Raw genomic sequence first — 23635 nt, 5'->3', positions numbered from 1 at the left:
CTCAGAAGACACAACAAACACATGGAAAAGTCACAAGTACATATAGTCATGCAAAAATAAAAGAGGTGGAGGAGTAAAAGGAGGAGGAGACACAGATATAGGCATGTCATGCCCTTCTAAAATCCAGAAAGGCTGGAGTAAAAATCTAAAATCAGCCTACCAACAACCAGACGTCGTGACAAAAAAATTTAAAAAAGCAATATCTTTAGGTAGAATGGCCGGTCCATTCAGAACACTTTCCTTAAAAGACGTAGTGGTATCCCCGTTGGGAGTTGTGCCAAAAAAGGAACCCAGTATATTCAGACTAATCCACCATTTGTCATATCCAAGGGGCAGGTCAGTAAACGACAACATCGTCACGGAACCAAGTACAGTACTAAATACTGTACCTCCTTTGACGAGGCAATCAGGCAGGTCAAGACGTTGGGAAGGGGCACCCTAATGGCCAAAACAGACATTGAGGGGGTGATCCGGTTACTACCTGTGCCTCCGAATAGTGTCCGCCTATTGGGCTGCTTCAGTGAAGGAGCATACTGCATAGATCGCTGTTTGCGCATGGGGTGCTCCATATCCTGCTCATTATTTGAGGTGTTTAGTTGCTTCCTCGAATGGGTCGTCATGGACGTTTCTAAGGGGGCACATATTATCCATTACCTTGACGACTTCTTATACCTGGGCCCAAAAGATTCGCCAGTGTGAATACACGCGGTAGTCCATCTGTGAGAAGGAGAGAGCTGGAGAGAGAGCGGACACCCCAGAGTCGAGGGGTTGGATTGAGAAAGGAAGAAGGCGGTGTAGCTTGCTTCATGGGTGGGGTACTCTGCTGAGTAGCAGAGACTACTACTAGGCCCAAAGTATTGCCTGGGCTAGATGCAGTTAAAAATTAGTAATTAGATAAACAAGCGGTGTAGCTTGCTTCATGGGTGGCGTGAGTGGCGAGCTCAGGCCATTTTTCCAGATTGGAAGCCCAAAATGAGCAAGGGTCGAGTTCCAGTCATGGCATCAATGTTAACTTGGAGATACTCCTGTACCATCCTCTCTAGGCGTTGGCTATGCGTCAGACTTCTTGTGTCCTGTGGCCTTCCAAAGGATGGTCTAAAAAATTCTTAAAACTATTGGAAAAAATTGCTGTTACCACCAGATACGATGTTACTGTTACAGTTTGAGTGATGACTCGACAGTCCCACGATCGGCAAGTTAGAACTCAGAGATTCACTATTCACCATTGGTGTTTTGTGGAAAAGCAGATGTAAGATTCTGTAACAGTCTCTGCTGATACTCCTGCATGCGTGAATCACTTTCTATGGCAGGAATTATTTCGCCAAATTTACTTTTGTACCGGGATCTAAGAGTGTGGCAACCCAGTAGTCAGCATTACTTCGGATTCTGACAATCCGCGGGTCATGTTGCAGATAGTGCAGCAAGAAGGCACTCATGTGTCTTGCGCATCCAGGAGGACCAAGTCCTTGTTGTCTTAGTGGCGGCGAGGTGGAAATCATGCTTCCTACCTCTGCCCTCTCCCCCCAACCTCGCACAACAAAAATGTAATCAAGGTCTCCCTCATCTGATGAGTCTTTCATGCCCAGCGCCAGTTTGTCCTCCACTTCTTCCTCGGCTCCTGCACCTTCCTCAACAGTTTGGCTGCTACCATGCACCCTCGGTAATCCCTCTCCCCCACCCCCAATGCCAACCGTCTTGGTGCTGCCAACCATCTGGACCTTGGAGATATTATCCCTTCTGCATACGACTCCTCCTGTTCCTCCTCCTCCTCCTCTTGACCCACCACCGGAATAGTTATGCTGATAATGGCATCGTCAGCACTAAACATCTTTGTTGCTATTTCAAAACTGCGCAGAAGGGTGCATAGGTCCCTGCTCTGAGACCACTCCTGCAGCATGATTTGCCCCACCTCTGGATCTCATTGTCCCAGGCTATACATCACAACATATTGCACCAGGGCTCGCGGTGCTGCCACAGTCGCTTCAACATGTGCAGAGTTGAATTCCACCATGTGGGTACATCACATTTCAGCTGGTGAACTGGCAGGCCCAACGACTTCTTTTGGGTCATTGAGCTATGGGATGCAAATGGCAGACGTGAGCACACAGCGACCGTGCCCTCTGCAGGAGCCCATCTAGTCCGGGATAGTGGGATGCACACAGCGACCGTGCCCTCTGCAGAAGCCCATCTAGTCCGGGATAGTGGGATAAAAATTGCTGGACAACCAGGTTCAAAATGTGAGCCATACAAGGCACGTGTGTGACATTGCCCTGGCGAAGGGCCACACCCAGGTTTGCAGCATTGTCGCACACGACTTTCCCTGGCTGCAGGTTTAGTGGAGACAACCATTGATGGAACTCGGTCTCCAGAGCTGACCACAACTCCTCAGCTGTGTGACTCACATTTCCCAGACATTTCAAGGTAAACTCTGCCTGATGCCATTGAGCCCTGGTGACAACAGGTGGAGGGTGCAGGTGGAGGACCGAGAGGAGGTTGAGGAGGCAGAAGCAGTGGAGGAACTTATAGATACAGAGGATCGACGTGCAACTCGTGGGGACAGCAAGACTTGGACAGCAGCCCCTTCTCCTGCTGTCACCATAGTTACACAGTGCCCAGTCACTGACATGTAACACCCCTGTCCATGTCTACTCATCCAAGTGTCTGTGGTGAAATGCACCCTGTCACACAAAGAGTTTTTCAAGGAAGCGGTGATGTTGTGTGCGACATGCTGGTGTAACGCAGGCACAGCTTTCTTTGAGAAATAGTGGCGACTGGGCATCTGGTACTAGGGCACTGCGACGGACATAAGGTCTCGAAAATCCTGTATGTCCACCAGGCGGAAAGGCAGCATTCTTCAGCCAACGGCTTGCAGATGGTGAAATTCAACCTCTTAGCTTTGTCATGGCTAGGAAGAAATGGTCTTTTACTTGTCCACATCTTAGGGACCGAGGGCTGGCTGCCGTGCTTAGACGGGGTTGAGTAGGGTCTCCCCGGCAAACTGCTGGTCTGTGAGGAAGGTGCAGGCGAAGATACTATGTTGCCTTGATCAAAACGTGGTGGTCTCGATGTTGGAGAGTGCTCAACACCAGCAGGTGTTTCCACTTGCAAAAGTACTGACAACCTGCCAATCACATTGGCTGTTGCGGGTAAAGAGGTGGAAGGTCTGCGTCCTAAACCATGTGCGACGGCTGTTCCCACAGTCACAGAGGATGAAAAAGCGGTGGATGCACTTGATGAAGCAGACTTTGGATGGCTCGGCCCACTAGGCCGCATTGTAGCACAGTGAGCTTCCCACTGCAACTTATGCCTCATACCCATGTGACGGTTCATGCATGAAGTACTCAAGCTATTCATTTTTTTGTCTCTACTGAGATTTTGGAGACAAATCTTACAGACAACATGAGTTGGGTCATCCTTTGCGATCTCAAAAAATGCCCAGGCTATGCAAGGACCGCCCATGCGACCTGAAGAGCCACCACAACTTGTGCTCAAAGGCACAGTTGTGGTTGAGAATGCAATTGTTGACGTGCTTCCAGTACTCTGTCTCTGTCCAGGAAGGCACAACCTAACCTCGTCATCACTACCATCCTCCTCACCTCCTCTGCTGACCTCATGGACTGGCGGACTGTGGGTTGACAGTAAGTGGGGTCACCAACCTCGTCATCACCACCCTGTGTATTCTCACACCCGTCGTCCTCAGAGCCAACCTCTTCCTGCCCTGACCGAAAAGTCAAGTTTTTGTTCCAATCAGGTATCTCAGTCTCATCATCATCTTCCTCATTGTCTCCACCAACAGGAGTTACAGTTTGGGAACGAGGGTCTACATTATGCTCAGAACCTTCTTCATCATCTGGGCCTGGATCCAACTCACAAAGATTCTGGGCATCAGTGCAGATTATTTCCTCATCTGGATTCACAGAAGCTCTGGAGCAGACCTCTGATTACCAGGCTATAGTATGAGTAAACAGCTCTGCAGACTCAACCATCTGTGTTACCCCATACTCAGACGGGTGGCTCGAGACTTGGGAGCTGTGAGGAAGCAAGTGCGATTGGGGTGACACCTCTGAGGACTGGAGTATTTGTGATGTTGAAGTTGAGGTGGAGGAGAGCCCAATTGAAGGAGCACTTGATATCCGTTCAAGCACCTGCTCTTTTTGTGCCTCATCTGGAATTTGTAGCGATGCTTGTAGCAATGGTCGTAAGAAAGGGATCATATCAGATTGTCCACGAAAAGAAGTAGACATCTTACTTTGGCTGGAAGATGGTCTTTCTTCTATGTTACTGTTGCTTTACCACCTACCCCACGGGCACAAGCTTTTTTCCCTTTCCAACACGCCTATTCCCCTTTCCACCAGCAGCAGGCCTTTTGCAACTCAATTTGGTGCTTAACTAATTGGCAACTCTGTAGTTGTTGGCACAAAAAATGATGGATGGAAACCGAGCAGAGCTGAGTGGCCAAACTGTGGTACTAGCCCAAAACGATTTACTGAGTTAGATGCAGTAAAAAATTATTAGATACACAGGCGATGTAGCTAGCTTCACAGGCGGGCTGCTCCGCTGACGTGCAGACACTGCTACTAGGCCCAAAACGATTTACTGGGTTAGATGCAGTAAAAAATTATTAGATACACAGGCGGTGTAGCTAGCTTCACAGGCGTGCTATTCTGCTGATGTGCAGACACTGCTACTAAGCCCAAAACGATTTACTGGGTTAGATGCAGTAAAAAATTATTAGATACACAGGCGGTGTAGCTAGCTTCACAGGCAGGTTACTCCGCTGACGTGCAGACACTGCTACTAAGCCCAAAATGATTTACTGGGTTAGATGCAGTAAAAAATTATTAGATACATAGGCGGTGTAGCTTGCTTCACAGGCGGGCTACTCCACTAATGTGCAGACACTGCTACTAAGCCCAAAACGATTTACTAGGTTATGCAGTAAAAATTTAGATACACAGGTGGTGTAGCTAGCTTCACAGGCGGGCTACTTAGATGACTACCAGACAATGCTACTAGCCCGAAAGGACTGGCTGAGCTAGATTACACCAAATTCTGTGACTAACACTTGCACAGCACTGGCTCAGACCTGCTTGGCAAAAAGTGCTATAAACTGCGGTAACCTACCTTGAAAAGGGCTGATATTACAACTAGTCCCGACTCCCTAAACCTATCTCTCTCTATCTAACTGCAAATTCGCTCGCAATTAACACTCTTTGACTGTATAGCACCCACAGCAGCAGCGGTGCCGTCTAACACTAAGCCGCAGCAGTGAGGAAATGGTGGCGATGGGGCAAATGGCTGGTTCTTATAGGGCAAGGACATGTGACATACACAGCCAATGACATATGCCCTTGCTTGTGTGCATCACTTGCACTGTGCTGTGTGTGCGTGCACTGCTGATAGGCTGAGAGACTGCATCGCCCCACTGTAAATGCGGGAAAGAAAAAAAAAATGGAGATCGGCATTATTTCAGCACAGATCTATCCCCCGCCCCCCTTCCCCCGCACTCTATACACTGAAACAGTCTATAAACATTGATAAACAGTTTTAATGTGAAAATCAAGTTAGGCTTTTGGTGAACGAACAGTTATCGAACAGAAACTCGAACAGCCGAATTTTAAGCAAATTGTTCGAGTTCGTTGAACGTCTCGAACACCGCCCAAAACAGCTCAAATTTGAAATTGGCGAACAGTTCGACTCGAACACCGCTCATCTCTAGTAGAGACCAGTTCAACAGACCATATATCTGATTGCAATACATTTTATAGATAGTGACTCACAGGTAACATTTTTTCTGATGGTATCATTCACTTTCCATCTTTGACATCTGTCCCACACCTCCATGAAAACTTCTTCAAGTCATGACTCGTCTACAACATTTAAAGCAAAAACACATTTGACTCCAACTCCTGCTAATGTACCAATGCTGAGCCTGCTGCTGCCCCACTATTAGTGCACCTAATGTATTGCACCATAATTATGCTTCTCTTAGTGCTACACATAGTTATATTGCCCACACCTATGATCTTTACATAGTATGGCTCTTAGTGCTCTTTCGAATTAAAATAGCCACTAGAAAATAGTAATGCCTTCTTTTTTAGCTCCAGAGAAAAAATAATAATGCCCCCTGTGTTATCCTTTTATGGTTATAATATCTCGTCTTTATTTATGGAGTAATAATGTCTCTTGAAAATGACCTTTTACCAGTTTCAGCATGTTAAACTGGTCACATCATGAAATGGTGGCTGCATTGAAACTAGTGAATAAAACAGACTGTCAGTCACTAATGTATATGTCTCACACTGAGGAACCTGTTTTAATGTATTGTGTGGCATTATCTTCTTTCCACTGTGTGTTGCTGCCTGCTTCTAATTGGTCAACATCATACAGGGGAACAAGTACAGCTCCCCGCAGTAAAAAATCTTTGGTAATGTCCCTTTAGCCCTAAGACAAATGAGAACCTACATTTTACAAGCTTTACAAGGAAAAAATAAAAATGACAACTAAAGAATAATAATGCTCTTTGTATGACCTACAAAAAGAAATAAAGCCCCAAGTTTTCTACATATAGCAATAATCCCATCATGTAGTACATCAGTGCTCTCCTCTATACACAATCACATCCTGCAGTACATGACTCCTCTAACCTATACACAGCCCTATCCTGCAGAACATCACATGTCTCCTGTATACACAGCTTCTTCTTGCATTACAGCACTCTTTTTCTCTATACACAGCCCAATCCTGCAGAACATCACACCCGATTACCTGGATACGCATACACTGCTGCTTCCTTTAATCCAGTAGGCCCCTCTGCCCTTTCCAAAAAATCACTCCTCACAGGTGCAAACTTTATTCCAGTGACCACGCACAGTCAGGTGCAGGCTGTGGGACATGGTGATGTCATTGCACTGCCTATGTCTGGAATGATGGTACCCTATGTGAGCTTCTCCCATTCTGTGAGATATAGGCATAAATTGACCAACAGCCTACCAGAAAGGGAGTGGTGGAGCAGGGATATCATAATTCCCTCCTGTACTGCAGGGTTTACCTGTATTAGTGTACTTTCTGCTTTGATATAATTAAGAGTGATGCCCACCTCTCTACCACTCCCCACACCCTTTCCTCCAGAAGACATGCTACTGGATATAACATACAGCTCTGGCATAAATTAAGAGACCACCACATCAAAACCCTGTCATGGGCAGCCCAATCTCCAGACCTGAACCCCATTGAAAATCTCTGGAATGTAATCAAGAGGATGATGGATAGTCACAAGGCATCAAACAAAGAAGAACTGATTAAATGTTTGCACCAGAAGCAGTGTGAAAGACTGGTGGAAAGCATGCCAAGACGCATGAAAGCTGTGAATAAAATCATGGTTATTCCACAAAATATTGATTTCTGAATTCTTCCTGAGTTCAAACATTAGTATTGTTGTTTCTAAATGATTATGAACTTGTTTTCTTTGCATTATTTGAGATTTGAAAGCACTGGGGTTTTTTTAATTTTAACCATTTCTCCTTTTCAGAAAAAAATGCAAGATTTATTGCTTGGAAATTTGGAGACATGTTGTCAAAAGTTTATAGAATAAATGAACAATTTACATTTTACTCAAAAATATACCTATAAAGAGAAAAATCAGACAAACTGAACATTTTGCAGTGGTCTCTTAATTTTTGCAGTTATGTAGATAGGATAGATAGATAGATAGATAGATAGATAGATAGATAGATAGATAGATAGATAGATAGATATGAGATAGATTTTGCTGAAGGACAATGCAGTTGTAAGTTGCTATTTCCATTTACACTATATGTCTTGGCATTCACAGAGTGCTGCTGTGCTTTTCTATACATATTTTGCAGTCACTACAGCTTGCACGTATTCACACTTGGGAGGTGCCTGTCAGGTTTTTTTTTGCATAGATAACAGATAGATACAGCGTCGGACTGGAGCACCTTGGGCCCACCAGAGAAGATCATTCTTGGGGCCCACTATGTAGCTACATAGAAATAGATACAAGACCACCAATTGTGCGGTAAAAAGCACTAATATCAGGGTTTAATATAAGGTAGTACACTTCTTAATTATGTAGCAAGGGTTGGGGTAGCCCCCTCGCAGAATATAATTTAGCCTCCTCGCAGAATATAATTTAGCCCCCTCATAAAATATAATGCAGTCCCCTCTCATAGAATATAATGCAGCACCCCACAAAATATAATGCAACACCCTCAGGTATAACGCAGTCCCCACCATAGAATATAATGTAGCACCCTCATAGGGTATAATGCAGCCCCCTCACATAGTATAATGCAGCCACCACAGAATATAATGTAGTCAACTGTGAGAATGCAGCCCCACCACAGAATATAATGCAGACCCCTAGAGTATACTGTAGCCCCCAAAATTATAATGCAGTCCCCTGAGAATAATTCAGTTCCCCACAGAATATAACGTAGCCCCCTCATAAAGTATAATGCAGCCCCTCTCCACCCCATCATTGACCTCATCACCACCTCCATCATTGCCTTCTCCCCACCACCCCTATCATTCTCCCCCACCACCTCCATCACTGCCCATTCCACCACCTGCATCATTGCTTCCTCCCCCACCATCATTGTCCATTTCATCACCTCCATCATCACCTCCATCATTGCCTCCCCCACCACCATCATTGCCCATCACCTCCATCATTGCCTCCCCCACCACCATCATTGCCCATTTTATTACCTCTATTACTGCCTCCCACCACCACCATTGCCCATCACCTCCATCATTGCCTCTCCCCCACCACCATCATTGCCCATCACCTCCATCATTGCCTCCCCCACCACCATTGCCCATTTCATCACCTCCATCATTGCCTCCCACCACCACCATTGCCCATCACCTCCATCATTGCCTCCCCCACCACCATCATTACCCATCACCTCCATCATTGCCTCCCCACCATCATTGCCTATCACCTCCATCATTGCCTCCCATACCATCATTACCTATCACCTCCATCATTGCCTCCCCCACCATCATTGCCTCCCCTCACCCTCATTGCCCATCACCTCCATCATTCTCTCCCTCACCATGATTGCCCATCACCTCCATCATTGTCTCCTCCACCATCACTGCCCATCACTTCCATCATTGCCTCCCCTCACCTCCATCATTGCCTCCCCACCACCACCATCATTGCCCATCACCTCCATCATTGTCTTCCCCCCACCATCATTGCCCATCACCTCCATCATTGTCTCCCCCCACCACCATCATTGCCCATCACCTCCATCATTGTCTCTCCCACCAATATCATTGTCCTTCACCACACACACACACACACAGCTCACCGCAGCTCATCTCACACACACACACACACACTCTCACACACACTCACACACAAACACTCTCTCTCTCACACACACTCACGCACACACACACACAGGCAACCAGCACAGCTCACCTCCCCGCAGCAGCAGCTCGTTACAGCAGCCTCTTCCCCACTGGATTCCTGGAAGCTTTCTGACTGAGACAGCAGCACGCTGAATGATGATGTCATCCAGCTGGGCGGTCTCAGACAGGAAGCAGGATGCCGGGAGCTGAGCTGCTCTGTGAGTCTGTGTGCCTGCGTGTGTATGTGTGCGATGCAGTGCTGTGTGTGTGGGTGTGCGGTACTTTGTGAGCGTGTGTGTGTGTGTGCAGTGCGGTGCGGTGCTGTGTGTGTGGTGCAGTGCTGTGTGTGTGTGGTGAGGCTTTACATGTGGGCAGTGTTAGCTGCACCCTGCGGCTAACGCTGCCCGCTATTAAAGAGAAATGGTATTCACGCCTCTCCACGCCCATAGGGGCGTGGGGAAGCGTGAATATTCATTTGGCTTTAGCAGCGGGGACAGGATCCTGTCTCCAGCTGCTGCTACTGGCACAGGGCGGGCTCCCTTGACTGAGGGGCCCTATAGCCACTGGCAAGGGGCCCCTGGAACAGTGGGAGCCCTAGGCAGCTGCTGGCCTGTATGCCAGCTGGTGTCAGTGCCTGGGCCCACCAGAGAATCCTCCGGTTCTCCGGTGGGCCAGTCCGAGCCTGGATAGATATGAGATGCAGGTGCATCTCACAAATTTAGAATATCATCAAAAAGAAACTATAAGCATTTTTTAGCAGTTTTTCAGGTGTCTTTTTGGAGCAGACCTGTTGCAAAACACTCCTCACAAAATGTTGTCTGAACAAACTCTTGCAGGTAAAGCAAGCTCAGTTTAACACTGATACAGGTACTTCTCACAAAATTAGAATATTATCAAAAAGTTAATTTATTTCAGTTCTTCAATGCAAAAAGTGAAACTCGTATATTATATAGAGTCATTACACACAGAGTGATCTATTTCAAGTGTTTATTTCTGTTAATGTTGATGATTATGGCTTCCAATGAAAACCCAAAAGTCATTATCTCAGTAAAATAGAATACTTTATAACACCAGCTTTAAAAATAATTTTAAAATCTGAAATGTTGGCCTACTGAAATGTATGTTCAGTAAATGCACTCAATACTTGGACGGGGCGCCTTTGGCATCAATTACTGCATCAATGCAGCGTGGCATGGAGGCGATCAGCCTGTGGCACTGCTGAGGTGTTATGGAAGCCCAGGTTGCTTCAGCTCATCTGCATTGTTGGGTCTGGTGTCTCTCATCTTACTCTTGACAATACTCCATAGATTCTCTATGGGGTTTAAAGTCAGGCGAGTTTGCTGGCCAATCAAGCACAGTGATACTGTTGTTTTTAAACCAGGGATTGGTACTTTTGGCAGTGTGGACAGGGGCCAAGTCCTGATGGAGAATGAAATTTCATCTCCAAAAAGCTTGTCGGCAGAGGGAAGCATGAAGCAGATGACATGGCTCCCCAAACCATCACTGATTGTGGATACTTCACACGCTACCAAAAGTACCAATACCTGGTTTAAAAACAACAGTATCAATATGCTTGATTGGCCAGCAAACTCAACTGTGATTTTCTGGATTTTATTTTTGATAGTCTATCTCTAGTGATGAGCAAGTGTACTCGTTGCTCGGGTTTTCCCAAGCACGTTCGGGTGACCTCCGAGTATTTGTTATTGCTCAGAGATATAGTTTTCATCGCCTCAGTTGCATGATTTATGGCTTCCAGATACGCTGAATACATGTGAGGAATGCCTGTTTGTTAGGGAATCCCGAGCAACGAGTATATTCGCTCATCACTATCCATCTCTCAATGTTAAAATTAACCTACTCTTAAAATTATAGACTGTTCATGTATTTGTCAGTTGGCAAATTAATTATTGGTAATTATTTCGCTCACTGTAATTATTTTTAATGTCACTTTAATATTAAAAGGATTGTGGCAACTGTATTGATCCACTGCTTTTATATATGTATATATATATATATATATATATATATATATATATATATATATATATATATATATATATATATATATATATATATATGTATATATATATATATATATATAATCTTTATATGCTGTCTATAGTGCAGTGTTGATTAGTATTCCTTAACTTTTAAAACTTTTTTTTTATCTTTAATAAACCTCTTTTTTTTCTGCCAAACAATAATTCTCACCATTTGGCCAAAGAAAGGAACACTCAAGTACCCATAGATGATCATCGATGCTCTAGCATGTGTTCCAACATTATTAATAGAAAGATACACAGACACCTTGGCAGATGTCCGGATATAATTAACATAAAAGACAGCAGACTATACAAAACAACAAACACCACAATTAATTAAAACCCAAGATGAACACAAACAAAAAAGGAAGGCAAGCTCAAAACAGTGAGCACATGAGCCAAGTCAGAACTTTGTGAGGACCAACAACACATTGAGAACAATTGGGATAGGCAAGAAAAAGAAAAGGAGTGCAACATATTTTTATTTATCTATTTATTTATTTAAATAACTATTCAAATGAGTTAGGAAAACCTATAAATTGTAGGCATGAACCAATGAAGTTTAAATTAGTAGAGTTGTTTGAGATCAAAACCGGGTTCACCTTTTTTGAAAAGAATATCCTTGGTTTGTGTCTCTTATTGAAGATCAGTATCAGGAATTTGAAGGCTGATCTCCAATTCTAGACAAAATGCAAGGACAGAAATGGCCCTCTTTTCGTAAAAAGGAAAGGCCCTATTTACAGATCTTACACAACCCATAAAAGATCAATGATATAATTTACACACAGTATAAAACTCTATGCAGTCGGAAAATGTAGGTGCATCACGAGTGGAAGTGATAGAGATAGTTGAACTTGAGGCTTTTAAGGGAAAGCCCTGGTTCTTTCACATCCTACCAATCTTCTGTGAGCTAAATATTTCAGATTGGTGTGACACGTTTACCAGATATTGTAGGATACCATCAAAAAGAATTACCCTATTGCTACATTGTTTCTAGGGTACAATATGGTGCTTCATGAAGGTATTTTATTCTTCCAAAACGTACCTATAAAGACTAAGGGCCCATCATTATTTACATTTATTTAAAGTTACTTTCCTTTTAATCTTGCAGTATTTGCTGATGTTTTTTCAACAAAATGGTGCACAGGGTTCATGAATTTTGCACAAAGTGAAAAATAATTTTTAGTTCTGTCTTTTACCTGATTTGTGACTTTTTAGAGGAAAAACTCACACATTTTATAAAATGATGTATCTAATAGTTACTCTGGGAAAGGGATTGGAGTACATTTGTGACAAATTTTGTAAGTTTTTAAAGACACAAATGATGAATCAAAAGAAAGCATCTAGAAACCCCAAGCTCTACTTACGGAGTTAGATTAAAAAAAAAGTCTTATAAAAGTCTGATCAGAATAATCAGTCTTTTTTTCTCGTATGCGAAAAATACTGGCGTGTGAATGAGCCCTTGAACTGAATCTTTTCTGATAATCTTATACATCATTCTGCTCAGCTTCGCCTTCTCTATACCATGCTGTACACAGATTGGACTGCATGTAAAATGTGAAAAGTTCCATTCAAATCTCGGCAGACATGATAGTTGAAAGCAAAAGTCAGTAGATCATAACTAGAGATAAGCAAAACGTTCGCCAGTCTCAAGTTCAATAGGAATGTTGCACATTCAGATTCGTGTTCGAATTCCAGAGCATTCTTCCTAAAACAGGCAAAAATCGATGTTAGTGTTTTAAATGTAGCAGCACGGGCCACAAAACGTCCCACGCACATGCACACTGATGACATCCGTGTATCACCAGTGTGACACGTACCAGCACCTGGGAATGAGCGGCGCTGTTTGCGCTGTTCCCCGCTACTCTGTGCTGAAGACAGCTCACATCTCTTTCCCCTGCTCATGCTGCAATCGGCTGTATTCAACTGCTAACACCGAGAGCAGGCGGCAGCTGATGGCATTATCATCAGCCGTCGTCTGCGCCATAAATAGGTAAATATTTAAAAAAAAATTATGTGGGGTTCCCCTGTATTTTTGATATCCAGCCAGGCAAAACAGACAATTTTTGCTGCAACCTTCAGCTGTCAGCTTCAGCAAGTCTGATTATCAAGAACAGAGGGAATATTCTATAAAAAAAAAACACCATGGCCCCTTACCAGCCTGAGAATACTAGCCCCCAGCTATTTGCTTTAGCTTGACTGGTTGTCAAAAATGGGGAGGACCCCCCACACCATTTTTTTAAATAATTAAAAAGTATGGCGTGGGGACCCCTCTATTCTTGATAATCAGCCTTGCTGTAGCTGGCAGCTGAGGGTTGCAACTCACAGCTGTCAGTTTTGCCTGGCTGGTTATCAAAAATTCAAGGAACCCAAGTCAATTTTTTTAAATTATTTATTTATAGCACAATTGATGGGTAAATTGATGCACTTTTCCTTGTGTCTGCCCCTAATTTGAGCTGTTTTGGCAGCTTTTGATCCCCCCTGAAGGTGTTGTCTATGCTTTTGCTTTTGCCTCCCATTGAATTCAATGGCATTTGGCTGTGTTCGGCAAACATCGGGAAGTTTGGTAAACATAGCTGAACCGAACCTTAAAAGGTTTGCTCATCTCTTATCATAACACAACTGCCACCCATCATGTAAGGACTGAGTTCAGCTCATAAGCCTTTTCTAAACCTCCTCTACGCACATGTATGATATTGTATTAGGGTAACATCATACCCCCCAGCTTTTTAAGAACATAAAGAGGGACAAATTATGCTGTGTGTGTAGCGCGCTGCAAGAAATGATGATCACGCTCCTGTCCACACCTTAATCCACACCCATTTATCATTTCTTTCTACCCTGGCAGGAGGATACGGCAGAGGGGCGGTGGCAGTAAGGGACATTCAGCAGATGCCTGAGACTGCAGGATGTAGACCCAAATCCAGGTCTGTCCCACTGTATCCAGGATAGTTGGGACTAGAGGTGAGTGGATCGATTTAAGGTCTAGTATAAGAAAAAAGGTAGCCCTCACCGTTCCAAGTGCAGGTCTTCATTCAAAGGAGTGATTACATGTTGGCTGGCATGATGAATGTGGATAATAACTGACAACGGCAGTTTCACACTGCGAGTACTTCCACGGGTCCACAATTTAGGGGACTCTGGTAGAGCATCCAATTCAGTGGTACTTGGTGGCTGGACGGAGACCTGCAAATCTTTGACCTTTCGGCGTCCCTAGCCTGGCTTTTGATTAGGCAGGGCAGCGCGATGTCATCTGTGCATCCTGCTCATCTCTAGTTGGGACCTGTGGATTTATTTTTTGTTCATTCATAGTTGTAGCAGCCAGAACTTTAGCATTTTTATGTAGCTTTACTATATGTCCTCTGCCTTTATGGTGTCAGTAAAGCCATGTTCACATGTTTCATAAATCTTTTGTTTTTTTCTGCAGGTGTCCGTACCAAGCTATGCAATAACAATCTTCTCTGGTTATTGCATTTTCACTTACTTTTTTCTTGCCTTTTTTCCATTATTTGAAGCATTTTTTTTGTGCGATGTGAAGCCGTGTTTTTTATGGGTGTTTTATAGTACAAAAAAAAATTTATTCTGTACTTAAAAAAGTATCTGCAGTTTTTTACATGCCACTTTTTTAGGCTCCACATAGAAACACTAAGAGGAAAAAAAGCACCAAAACCACACAGTTCAGCAGCATCTTTAAATGCACAGGGGGAGCAGTTCTCATGAAATCACATCCACTTTCCATTTAGACATCCATCCATTTATGGCACATATGAACATGGTCTAAATGTCCAAGCAAAGTGGATGTGATGTTATGAAGTCTCCGCCCTCAGAGTCGTCTAAAGACACTGCTAAACTGCGTGGTTTTGCTGCTTTATTTCCTCTATAGGTTACTTTGTGGATCTTGAAAAAACTGAAGAAAAAAATGCAGTTGCATTATTAAGTACAGAATCAGAGCTTTTCTGTAGTATTGAAGCTCCACTCCAGTGGGCCTTTTTTGCTCTGCGCTGTAGTGGTGTTTAACCCTTTAACCCCGAGCCATTTTCAGTTTTTTCGTTTACGTTTGTTACGTTATATTGAGCCATAACCATTTTTATTTTTCCATCAATATGGCCATGTGTGGGCTTGATTTTTGCGGGACGAGTTGTACCTTTGAACTACACCATTGATTTTACCATATAGTGTACTGGAAAATGGGAAAAAAATACCGAGTGCTGTGAAATTGCAAAAAAAAGTGCAATTCCACAATTTTTTTTTTTATTATTTTTTTACCATGTACACTAAATTATATAACTGACCTGCCATTTTGATTCTCCAGGTCATGATGAGTTAGCAGATACCAAAAATGTACAGATTCTTTTTTATTTAACTGATGGAAAAAAAAAACAATTTTTTAAAAAATAAATTAAATGGGGCCATTTTTCGAGACATGGAGTATTTCCATTTTTCGGGATCTTGGGCTGGGTAAGGACTTACGTTTTACGTGCTAGGCTGACATTTTTATCAATACAATTTTTGGGGTAGATATAATCTTTTGATTGCCTGTTATTGCATTGTATTGCCATGTTACAGCAACTAAAAAAAATTTAGCTCTGGCATTCTGAATTTTTGATATTACGCCTAGTGTTGAGCGATACCTTCCGATATTCAAAAGTATCGGTATCGGATTGGATCGGCCGATATCCAAAAAATATCGGATATCGCCGATACCGATACCCGATACCAATACAAGTCAATGGGACACAAATATCGGAAGCTATCCTGGATGGTTCCCAGGGTCTGAAGGAGAGGAAACTCTCCTTCAGGCCCTGGGATCCATATTCATGTAAAAAATAAACAATAAAAATAAAAAATATGGATATACTCACCCCTCCGACGGACCCTGGACCTCAGCGGTGCAACCGGCAGCCTCCGTTCCTAAGAATGCATTGAGTGTAAGACCTGCGATGACGTCGCTGTCACATGAGCGGTCACGCGACCAATCACAAGACCGCGACGTCATCGCAGGTCCTACACTCACTGCATTCTTAGGAACGGAGGCAGACGCTTGCACCGGTGAGAGCCAGGGTCCGTCGGAGGGGTGAGTATATCCATATTTTTTATTTTTATTCTTTATTTTTTACATGAATATGGATCCCAGGGCCTGAAGGAGAGTCTCCTTTCCTCCAGACCCTGGGAACCATATGCACCGCACACGCCTGGGAACTTATAGGAACTTCTGATTCCGATTTCCGATATCACAAAAATATCGGAACTCGGTATCGGAATTCTGATACAGCGAATATCGGCCGATACCTGATATTTGCAGTATCGGAATGCTCAACACTAATTACACCATTTACCTATCACATGAATCCTTTTTATATTTTGATAGATCAGGTGTTTCTGAAAGCGTTGATACCAAACGTGGTTTTTATTATTATTATTTTATATTGAATAGGGCAAAAGGGGGGTGATTTGAACTTTTATGTTTTTTATATTTTTAAAAACTTTTTTTACACTTTTTAATTGCTTCAATATTCTCCTTACGAGACTTGAAGCTGCGATCTTCTGATCGTTTGTGTTACACACGGGTGGTAGTATTGACGCACTTCCAGCTTGATTATGTTAAGACTGAAAGCGGCATTTAACATGTTAACAGCTAATTCAGCTAATTCAGCTGTCATGTGCCAGACAATATGCAGGCTCAGTGAAGGAGCCCTCATCAAAAGGAAAGACAAGACATATGACATATAAATACATCATATGTCGTGAAGGCATTAAACGTAATTCCCCTATCCATGGTCATATAATTACCCTCTGGCGTCTTCACCGTTTTGCAGTTGCCACTCCATTCCCGTGACAACAACTTGTGTGTGCAGCTTCTGACTGGTTGGAAGTGAAAAGCTACATCACAATCTCTCGATGCAAGTTTATGAGAGCCAGAATGAGGCTCTCATAGACTTGTAGTGAAAAGTTACCTCTGCGCAATTTCATGAGACACTGGAACTGCCGACAGCAGGAAGTACGGCGGCGTCTAAAAATCACAAAAATTGACAAATCTCCGGGCCCGGATGGGATACACCCCCGAGTACTGCAGGAATTAAGTACAGTCATTGATAGACCATTATTTTTAATCTTTAAAGAGTCTATAATAACAGGGTCTGTACCACAGGACTGGCGTATAGCAAATGTGGTGCCAATATTCAAAAAGGGGACAAAAACTGAACTCGGAAATTATAGGCCAGTAAGTTTAACCTCTACTGTGGGTAAAATCCTGGAGGGCATTCTAAGGGATGCTATACTGGAGTATCTGAATAGGAATAACCTCATGACCCAGTATCAGCACGGGTTTACTAGGGACCGATCATGTCAGACTAATTTGATCAGCTTCTATGAAGAGGTAAGTTCCGGTCTGGACCAAGGGAACCCAGTAGATGTAGTGTATATGGACTTTTCAAAAGCTTTTGATACGGTGCCACACAAAAGGTTGATACATAAAATGAGAATAATGGGGATAGGGGAAAATATGTGCAAGTGGGTTGAGAGCTGGCTCAGGGATAGGAAACAAAGGGTGGTTATTAATGGAGCACACTCAGACTGGGTCACGGTTAGTAGTGGGGTACCACAGGGGTCAGTATTGGGCCCTCTTCTTTTTAACATATTTATTAATGACCTTGTAGGGGGCATTCAGAGTAGAATTTCAATATTTGCAGATGACACTAAACTCTGCAGGGTAATCAATACAGGGGAGGACAATTTTATATTACAGGCTGATTTATGTAAACTAGAAGCTTGGGCTGATAAATGGCAAATGAGCTTTAATGGGGATAAATGTAAGGTCATGCACTTGGGTAGAAGTAATAAGATGTATAACTATGTGCTTAATTCTAAAACTCTGGGCAAAACCGTCAATGAAAAAGACCTGGGTGTATGGGTGGATGACAAACTAATATTCAGTGGCCAGTGTCAGGCAGCTGCTACAAAGGCAAATAAAATAATGGGATGCATTAAAAGAGGCATAGACGCTCATGAGGAGAACATAATTTTACCTCTATACAAGTCACTAGTGCGACCACACTTAGAATACTGTGCACAGTTCTGGTCTCTGGTGTATAAGAAAGACATAGCTGAACTGGAGCAGGTGCAGAGAAGAGCAACCAAGGTTATTAGAGGACTGGGGGGTCTGCAATACCAAGATAGGTTATTACACTTGGGGCTATTTAGTTTGGAAAAAAGAAGACTAAGGGGTGATCTTATGTTAATGTATAAATATATGAGGCGACAGTACAAAGACCTTTCTGATGATCTTTTTAATCATAGACCGGTGACAGGGACAAGGGGGCATCCTCTACGTCTGGAGGAAAAAAGGTTTAAGCATAATAATAGACGCAGATTCTTCACTGTAAGAGCAGTGAGACTATGGAACTCTCTGCCATATGATGTTGTAATGAATGACTCATTGCTTCAATTTAAGAGGGGACTGGATGCCTTTCTGGAAAAGTATAATATTACAGGGTATATATATTAGATTCCTTGATAAGGCGTTGATCCAGGGAACTAGTCTGATTGCCGTATGTGGGGTCGGGAAGGAATTTTTTTCCCCATGATGGAGCTTACTCTTACCACATGGGTTTTTTTTGCCTTCCCCTGGATCAACATGTTAGGGCATGTTAGGTTAGGCTATGGGTTGAACTAGATGGACTTAAAGTCTTCCTTCAACCTTAATAACTATGTAACTATGTAACTATGTAACTTTTCGCCAGAGACGATAATAATAGTAGTATTATGGGAACAAAAATTTCTGACTTTTCCTTTGCCTGTAGAATACAAATACATAGAAATGCACTACTATATACAATGTATCTCTATGTATAATAGTATAATCTGCTTCTGGGTTCACTAACTGCAATACAGCTCAAGATTACCAAATTCCTGTGAACAAGAGATTATTGGTTCAAGGGAAGACCTAATCACAAGACAAGAAGGGAATAGTTTAATTTATTTTATGCTCTAAGCAGAGAGATGCAACCTCGCCTTCCAAGGAGGAGGACAAAGGAGGAGGTATTTGAAGCTCGGGACAAAGCCCCGACGCACTTGAAGCCCAGGACCAAGCCATTAAATCGGGATAGACCTGCTGAATTCGGGACCATTGGGAGCTATGTGTAACACTCCAGCACTGTTATGCCTTGTGCAGATCCTGAAGTGGCTGTGCATGGGTCAAAGATAGTGCCATGCAACACTCCTTTTTATATTTTCTCGAAAGTGTTTATTTAATTGGACAGAAAGTTATATACTTTTCAAAAACTAAACAAATTTTTTTATTGGTCACAATAGTCCAATCAGTTTGGGAAAAAAGAAAGCAGCTCAACTTTATTCATAATAGATACAATTTGGAAATATTTCCAGAACTCATCGTAACTGTTAATTGCATTTCTTTGGTTGTATGTCTAGATTTGTCTCACAATAGGAGGTGTTATCCGCTTCAGTTCTACTGACTTACCAGGCAAGATCTTTTTTCTCTTTTTTTTTCCAATATTTTCCCCTCACTGAGCATAAGCATATGATTATACAATTAAACTGTGCTTTGTTTAGACCTAATTTTATGTGGAACTGTTAAGAAATATCATGTTTAACTGTGCTTAATGTAGATTTCTTCTTAATGATATTTAAGTGCTCTACTGGTGTGCTTGGGAGAAACAATAAAGATCATTATTACAAGATTTGCATGTCTGTGCGCTTCCAAATATCATACATAACAGAGAATTTCATCTTCGTGTCCCTGATGTATGAAGAAGGAATGCTAATCAGCACTTCTATAAATGCCTGGAAATGGGCAACACAAAAATACAACAAAAAGAAGGAAAGCAAAAATATAAACGCAAAAAAAATCGAATAATTGGGTTGTGGTTATTGTAACTTATAATGGTTGTGGTAGATTTAATTCCATGGAGATGTTTTGCCACAATATTTAGTTAATCCAAATTTAATTTTGGAATCATAAACCCCAAAACTCCGGCAAATAACATAGTAGAAGACAAAATCATGGTAGCTGTTTGGCAAAATTGGTCAAGATTTGTATCATCTCGTCAGTTACTTCTTATTGGCAATATGTAGCGCATAAACTGGCCAATTCATGTGTACCTGGCAGCCACGATATGGCAACTCTCGGTGCTGGGACCTGACTAATGTAAATCCTCCCAGACTAAAGTCTGCATCTCTATGGGAAGGTAGGATCCTGCTGTAATTAAAAACGCCTGAGGTTGAGGGGCGAAGTGCTCAGTCAGAGAGCTAATGCATACAAATATCAAAAAGACTGACTGTCACTTCCCTAAAAACAGAAATCAGGTATGAACAGGTGCTTACTAAGAGTAGTCATCTCCATATACAACTTAACAAATAAAGCAGCATTCTGTAGCAAAAATATGAAATTTTAATTGCATTATTGTGGAGCGCCCCCACACCGCCGCAGGGCCTAGGGGTACCCGGAGCCGGGCCTCTGGGTCTCAGTCCTGGGGTTGTCACGGTGGCTAGACCCGGTCCGTGGCCCTGTCTGTCAGTGGGGGACGTCCGGTAGAATAAGTGATGATGATGGTGCAGTAACGGTGGTGTAGCGGTGCAGTTGTGGGGTGCAGGTCGCGGTAAATAACGAGGACACCAGGTTGCAGTCTCTTTACCTCTTTACTGAAGATGTGGGAGACCTCAGTCCAGAGCGCTGTTAACTGGGTTTTCAGAGACCGGCCGGTCCAACGACACATCAGGAGCTCTCTTTACAGGTGGGAATCAGTATCTACCTTCTAGCGCTGTGTGTTGTAGTTCTTCCCTGCTGAGCTCCCGGGATAGTCCTCACAACTGTTTCTTTCTGTCTCTACTGTTCTTTTTCCGTCCTCCAGGTGATATGGTAGGACGCACCCGTATGACGGGGTAGGCCTGGAGTTCTTCCGGGACTCTAGAGTCGCCCCTCTCCCGCAGCTGCCTCCGTTGTCTGCTTAGGTGTTAAGTGAGACAGCCAACCTGTAGTTAGCTGTCCGGCCGTGGTTTGCAATGTACTTAAAGTCTCTTACTTGCTCGGCGTTCCGGCCACCGACTGTTGCGCCTCAGAAGGATGTTGCCTCGGTCTAACAGCAAGACCCCTTCTGGTATTTCTCCTTTTCTGTATTCCCGTTGTTTACTGGTTAGTTCTGCTCTGAGGAGTCTGCCAGGATCCCATCCCTGACAGGTCCTCTCACTAGCTCTTCCCAGCTACTTCTCCCTGTCTTCCAGTCCAACCCCCAGTTTTACCAGAGTTGTGAGGAGTGGCCTACTAGATAGGACCACCCCCCTGGTGGCCGGAGTGTGAAGTGTGGTGTGAGTGTACCTGATCAGAGAAACTCCTTAGTGCAATCAGACGTACCATAGCTCCCCGTAGTGGCGGAGCCACAGTACTGCAACAATCAGGACTCTGGGGTGCTGCACTTGCACTAGAAAATTGAGAATACTTAGCGCATAAATTGTCCAATTCATGTGTACCCAGCAGCCACGATAAGGTGACTCTCGTTGCTGGGACGTGCCTAATGTGAATCCTTTCTTAGACTAAAGTCTACATCTCTATGGGAAGGTAGGACCCTGCTGTAATTAAAAACGGTTTGCTGATACACTCCAAATGCAGAGTAATGAAGATTATTGCCCCTGCTAAATTGTCACGTACGATTATCTCTACCTGCATTGCACCAATCGCATAACTGCTAGACAAAGATATGCTATTTTTAAACCAATAGAAATTTTTTTTTTTTTTTTCAATCGGCTTGCTGACACACTCCAAATGCAGAGTAATGAAGATTTTTGTCCCTGCTAAATTGTCAGTTATCATTATCTCTACCCAGATTGCACCAACCGCACAACTGCAGCATGTACCTGCAATGATGAGAACACCTAGCTTCCTGCCTTTCACCCTCTCCCTACTTTAATCCCCACCTAACAACCAAGTAATCTCTTGACAACCTTCAGCTCTTAAAAGAGCTTTTTGGAATAAATAATGCTCACTATAACCTCCTGTCACTCATCTACGCTCCTTTTACTTTCCCTATGCAGAAACTACACTCTCCCTACGCTGTTTCCGGCTGCAATGTGCGCAAGATGGTGCCAGCAGCCTTTAAATAGCCCCTATGATGCTGGAAGGTCAGCCAATCACTGTAATGCCACACCAAAGATGGCGCAGGCATTACTGTGATTGGTAAGCCAGCCCAGTGCAGCGCCCCAGAGTCCTGGTCGTTGCAGTACTGTGGCTCCGCCGCTAAGGGGAGCTATGGTACGTCTGATGGCACTGAAGGAGTTCATCTGACCAGGTATCACATACACCAATACATTTCACAGTCGGGCCTCCAGGGGGAGCTAAGGGTGCTATTTATTAGGCCACTCCTCACCACTGTGGGTAAACTGGGGGTCAGGCAGGAAGTTAGTCAGAAAGCTGATTGGGTTGGAACCAGGCAACACCTTGTGGCAGCGGGTGTTGAGGGGGAAGATCCGGTAGGGTCTCTGTCAGGTTTGGGACCCTGACAGAGGCCTGGCAACAAGGAAGAACATCACGGGACCGTGCCTGCTCAGCATAGCGGCGGTGCCCTAAGGAAGGATTAGAAGCGAGATATATTGTGCTGGGTGAGAAACGAGATCAAAGCAAGAGGAGAAATACCAGTAGGAGTCGTGCTGTAAGACCGAGGCAACATCCTACTGAGGCGCACAACCGGCGGCCGGAACGCCGAGGAAGTATTTATATATCTAGCTCCAAGCGATACTTCAAACCAACGGCAGGACAGTCAGTCTCAGGCGGGCTGTCTCACATACATCACCTATGAAGACATGGGGGGCGCACTAGGAGAGGGGCGACTCTAGGGTCCCGGAAGAGCTCTGAGCCTACTCGTCATACGGGTGCCGTCCTAACCAGAACATCAGGGAGGGATGGAGGAGAAGAACATCATCCGAACGAGTTGTGAGGGAACACGAGAAACAGACACAACAGTTGTGGGGTACTATCCCGTAAGCACAGCAGGGGAGGACCACAACACATAGCGCTAGCAAAAAGGCACAGATTTCCACCTGTAAAGAGAACTCTGGAGGTGCCATTGGACCGGCCGGACTTGCGCAGCCTGGTGAACCGTATTCCGGACTGAGGACCCAGAGACCTTCAGTAAAGAGGTAAAGAGACTGCAACCTGGTGTCCTCGTTATTTACTGCGACCGGCACTACACCGCACCACT

The 23635-nt window shown here is 43.8% G+C and overlaps 1 long non-coding RNA gene across 1 annotated transcript in view; it reads left to right on the top strand.

Annotated features, from left to right (window-relative positions):
• LOC143810166 (uncharacterized) overlaps window positions 1–19437 on the top strand; it is an 85627-nt gene extending 66190 nt beyond the window's left edge. Inside the window, exons 2-3 of the long non-coding RNA XR_013222680.1 lie at window positions 14278–14393; window positions 19320–19437. This is a non-coding gene — a long non-coding RNA (uncharacterized LOC143810166). The remainder of the gene's footprint in view (window positions 1–14277; window positions 14394–19319) is intronic.
• The last annotated feature ends 4198 nt before the right edge of the window (window positions 19438–23635 follow it).

This window comes from Ranitomeya variabilis, chromosome 2 (assembly GCF_051348905.1).
Source record: "Ranitomeya variabilis isolate aRanVar5 chromosome 2, aRanVar5.hap1, whole genome shotgun sequence".
Lineage (NCBI taxonomy): Eukaryota > Metazoa > Chordata > Amphibia > Anura > Dendrobatidae > Ranitomeya > Ranitomeya variabilis.
Note: the sequence above shows the minus strand (reverse complement) of the source record. Positions and strands in the feature narration are given on the sequence as shown.